We start from the raw sequence: 4,642 nt of genomic DNA, 5'->3' as shown, positions 1-4,642 counted from the left end.
TTTTTTTTTTTTTTTTTAGATAGACATTCCCTGCTTTTACACTAAGATCAGCCCTCCCAAGAAAAAGTTTAACATGAACCCAAAAATCAATATCATCAGTTTTCAGTTAGTTTGAAGGTCAAGGCTGAGCTCAGAAATGAATAAAATCAAATGTTTAGAGAAAGTCTGGTCCTGGGTCTTCTCCTTAGCGGTTTATTTGCTTGCCACTAGCCCTCCTTTTAATTTATTTTGAATAGATAATGTAGTCACATGTTTCAAAAATCAGAAAATATAAAATGGGGGCGCCTGGGTGGCACAGCGGTTAAGCGTCTGCCTTCGGCTCAGGGCGTGATCCCAGCGTTATGGGATCGAGCCCCACATCAGGCTCCTCTGCTATGAGCCTGCTTCTTCCTCTCCCACTCCCCCTGCTTGTGTTCCCTCTCTCGCTGGCTGTCTCTATCTCTGTCAAATAAATAAATAAAATCTTCAAAAAAAAAAAGAAAATATAAAATGATGTTCAGCAAAAATATTCCTTCTCTCCTGTCCCCCATCTGCCCAGTTCCTCTCAACACACACACACACACACATGCACATACACACACGCACATACACACACGCACACACACAAGCACTTTTCCTAGTTTCTTGCTCACTTTTGCGGAGATTATACAAGTACAAATACAGGCTCTTTTTACAGAAAAACTGCCAAACTACCATATACCGTGCACTTTCGCTCAACAACGAAAGTGGAGAAAAGGTTCTGGTTCTTTGTCATGACCGTATAGTATTCCATTGTGGGGAGGTGCCGAATGCATGCAACCAGTCCTCTGTAGAAAGACATTTGAAGGTATTGGAGACCAAATGTAAAACAAAATCTCCCGCCAACCAGAAAACCTCTCCACAAAAGTAGAAGAGAAAGAAAACGGTTTTATTACTGAGTAAGCGTTAAACTCGATTGTGGGGCAGGGCACAGACAATCCGCTGAAGAGGTTGCAAAGGCAGAAAGAAACCCCAGCTTTCACGTCGTCCAGCAGATACAGCCTACTACGTCCGTATTCTCAAACGGTAGCTGGTCCTCCAGTGGGGGCCGCATCGTTCATCCCGAATTCACCTGGCAATTGGGATGGCTCTGGGGTTAGCCAACTGTCTTTTGTGCAGGAAAAAGAAACTCACGTCTTTATGAGGAGGTTTTTTGCAACTTGAAGCCAAACACTGATGTTAGGCTCCTCCCCTCCCCCCAGGGGCTGGGTGATGGGGGCAGGGACTTTCTTTCCATTTACCATTTATGTTAGGAAGAAATGGCTCTTGTGTCCTTGAGATTACGAAGAAATGGCTCTTGTGTCCTTGAGAAAAGTGATCCTGGGAGGTAAAACTGGCTAGAGGCTTATTCAACTTTAAAAAAAAAAAAGATTTGAATACACCTGAAAGGAACAGGGAAAGAATTCACAAGTTTTCTACAGCAGATGCGCTAAGAAAAGGGGGGGGGGATGTCTCCTTTTTGGCACCAGGGAGAAGTTTTATTTGTATTTGCCCTGACGAGGGCATTTGGGTTGTTTTCAGTCCTTCCCTCCCAGAAAGGATGTTGGAGGGGATAATGAGCAAGGAGACAATCTCTGTACTGATGTGAGAAGACGTTCTGAGATTAATTACACACAGAGAGAGGAGATGTGGAAGAGTGTGCAGAGTATGGAGTTAGTCGTGCTAATGCGTCTGTCAAGGACTCGGTGACGGTGACAGGGTATTTGGAAAAGGCGCCTCCATGAGCGATCTTGAACTTCTTTCCATGAACCTGTTGGCCGTAAGTATGTCTTCTTTGGAAAAATGTCTGTTCCGGTCTTTTGCCCATTTTCTTTAAAGATTTTATTTATTTGAGAGAGAAAACGAGTGAGGAGTGAGAAAGCACAAGCAATGGGGAGCAGCAGAGGGAGAGGGAGAAGCAGGCTCCCCACTGAGCAGGGAGCCTGATGCGGGGCTCCATCCCAGGACCCCGTGAGAATGACCTGAGCCGAAGGCAGACGCTTAACCGATGGAAACACCCAGGCTCCCTCTTTTGCACATTTTTATTTGTGTTTGGACCTCTCTATGGTTTTGCTTTCACCCACGGTCCTTGGAGGTCTTTAGGACATTGACGACCTTTAAGTGAAGGTGCGCTCTCCAGAGTCCCCTCCATACAATGGGGACAATAAGAGCATCTCCCAGCCAGGGTTGTTGTGAGGGTTGGGTGACCTTATTAATAAGTGCGGCAAGCTTAGTGCCAAAGCAAGTCCTCAATAAATGTCATGAAAAGCTTCCACTGTCTGACAACATCTACTAAGGACCCTGGACAGCCCTTCTGCCCCTGTCCTCCCCGAGTTTAAACCCCATCGCTAAGGTGACTGAGTCACCTGCCTTCTCGGCCCTCCAACCAAATTAGTTCCCTGAAGAATGAGCTCAGGACTCCGGATTCAGCCTGGCCTGGGGTTGGCAGCAGGTGGGCGGGTTCCCCCAAGATGCCCCCCCCCAAGCTGGTATCTCCTGGTGGTGGGAGGGAAGGGGGCAAAGCCAGAAGGAGGGTGCATTCCTGTCAGTGGAAACTGCGCTTGCAAATGCTGTGGGGTGGGGGGCAGGCTGCATTCCAGCCCCTGAGTGGAAGCCAGCCTGAAGAGCCCCGGGGGCAGCCTGTGGAGGGAGGGACCTTAGAGAGTGCCTCTCCCTGAGAAGGGCTCAGCAAATATGAGTCAGGGGTGGGCAGAATGGCACCTCCAAAGACACACACACCCCAATTCCTGAAACCTGTATATATGTCACACTGCATAGCAAAAGGGACTTTGCTGATGGAGTCGAGGTTACAGACCTTAAAACAGATTATTTTGGATTACCTGGATGGGCCCAAGCTAACGACAGGAGACCCTAAAAGCAGAGAATTGGAAGAGATTCTGCAAAAGGTAAGAACTCAATATAAAAAAAATAAATAAATCCCATTAATAATGGTTCAAAGACCTGAACAGACATTTTTCCAAAGAAGGCATATTTATGGCCGACAGGTTCACGAGAAGCAGTTCAACATCACTCATCATCGGGGAACTGCATGTCAAAACCACAACAAGCTAGCACCGCACACGTGTTAGAACGGAGAATAGCGAAAAGACAAGAGATGACAAGTGCTGGCGAGGATGTGGAGAAAAAGGAACCCTCGCACTGTTGGTGGGAATGCAAACTGGCGCAGCCACTGTGAAGACAGGATAGAGGTTCCCCAAAAAGGTAAAAATAGAGCTTCCCTAGGATCCAGCCATCCCGCTTCTGGATATATGTCTTAAGGAAAGAAAATACCTCTACCGAAGAGATCTCTGCACTCCAGGTCCATCGCGGCATCACTCACAACAGCCAAGACATGGAAACAATCCCACTGTCCATCACGGATGAATGGATAAAGAAAAGCATTATGTACACACGAATATTAATCAGCTTTTTAAAAAAAAGAAATGTTGCCATTTGTGGCAACACGGACAGGCCTTGAAGGCATTCTGCGAAGTGAACCAAGTCAGACAGAGAAGGACAACCAATGTACGATCTCACATGTGGAATCTAAAAAAAACTGAACTCCCAGAAACTGGGAGTAGATGGGTTAGTTGCTGGGGGCTGGTGGGGGCAGGGGGGAATGAGGAGATGTTGGCCAAAGGATCCGAACTTACGGTTATGAGAGGAATGCTTTCTGGGGATACGGTGCACAATAGGGTGACCAAGGCTAACAGCACTGTATTGTATACTTGAAAGTCGCTAAGAGGGTAGATCTTAAATGTTCTCACCATACACACACACACACACACACACACACACATGCACACACGTACACACGCACACACACTCAAACTCCTTCTCCTCTGGAAGTGAAAAGAAAGGACAAGCAATGAGAAGAAATGAGTGCTTTTGTAGGCAGGATGTGATTTACACATGCGCAGACCAACGGTATCATTTTAAGAATGATCAGCAGAGGGGCTGAAACTTGCCAGAGAGGGTCTGTGACACATGTCATCATCTTACAACGCTGATTTGGCCACGGAATGGCCTTTCCTGATTCTCTTCATGATGGCTTGGGGAAGAGTGGAGGAAGTGCCATGGCAAATGTTGATATTGCCAGGACTCTGCCTTTCATCTGAAATGGCTTTCAGTTGAAAATTCCCTATGTGCAGAAGCAGCTGGCTCCTGGCTGTGCCTTAAGAAAGACAATCTGCTCTTACAACCGGCAGTTTGGTCCAAGCCAGTGTCGTCTCGCAGGGTTCAATGGTTAGAATGTAAGATACAGAACTGTCTCAATGGAGGAAGCTATTATTATTGAGAGAATGAATTTTATGGTGTCCCTTCTCCCATTTCTTTCATAGTCCTAGAACCCCTGACTTTCAGCCGGGTACGTGGCAGCCTGGAGTAAAGACCACAGTTCCCAGGCTTTCTTGTAGCAAGGGGTGGCCACGTGACTGCATTCAGACAAACGGGATGTTACCAACATTAACGTGCACAGCTTTTGGTGGTGGACTTAAAAGGAAGAAGCGGGACCTCCATTTCCCATTTCCCCTTCCGGCCGCTAGTAATGCAGATGTGATAGCTGGATCTGGAGCAGCCTTCTTAGACCATGAGGAGGAAGCCACAGGATGAGATAATACAGCAAGAATATGGAAGGAGGCTGCAA

This window comes from Ailuropoda melanoleuca, chromosome 13 (genome assembly GCF_002007445.2).
Source record: "Ailuropoda melanoleuca isolate Jingjing chromosome 13, ASM200744v2, whole genome shotgun sequence".
In the NCBI taxonomy this organism is placed as follows: Eukaryota; Metazoa; Chordata; class Mammalia; order Carnivora; family Ursidae; genus Ailuropoda; species Ailuropoda melanoleuca.
The sequence above is the reverse complement of the archived record's forward strand: the minus strand, read 5'-3'. Positions refer to the sequence as shown.